Raw genomic sequence first — 275 nt, 5'->3', positions numbered from 1 at the left:
GCTGAAATGCATCCTCTTCAAATGTGAATGGTTCGACCCCGTCGTCAACAGAGGTGTTCGGTCTAACAAATTCGGTGTAGTTGATGTCAACAGTGGACGAAGGTACAACAAATTCGAGCCTTTCATCTTAGCTTCACAAGCAGAACACTCGTTAATTCCACGTAAATTCCACGTATATGAAGTAGAAAATAAGGAATATGGGGTTTGGGGTTTCGGGTTTTGGATTCTAGGGATTTAAACATAACACTCGTTAATTCCACGTAAGCTTAAATCGC

This window comes from Brassica oleracea, chromosome C2 (assembly GCF_000695525.1).
Source record: "Brassica oleracea var. oleracea cultivar TO1000 chromosome C2, BOL, whole genome shotgun sequence".
In the NCBI taxonomy this organism is placed as follows: domain Eukaryota; kingdom Viridiplantae; phylum Streptophyta; class Magnoliopsida; order Brassicales; family Brassicaceae; genus Brassica; species Brassica oleracea.
Note: the sequence above shows the minus strand (reverse complement) of the source record.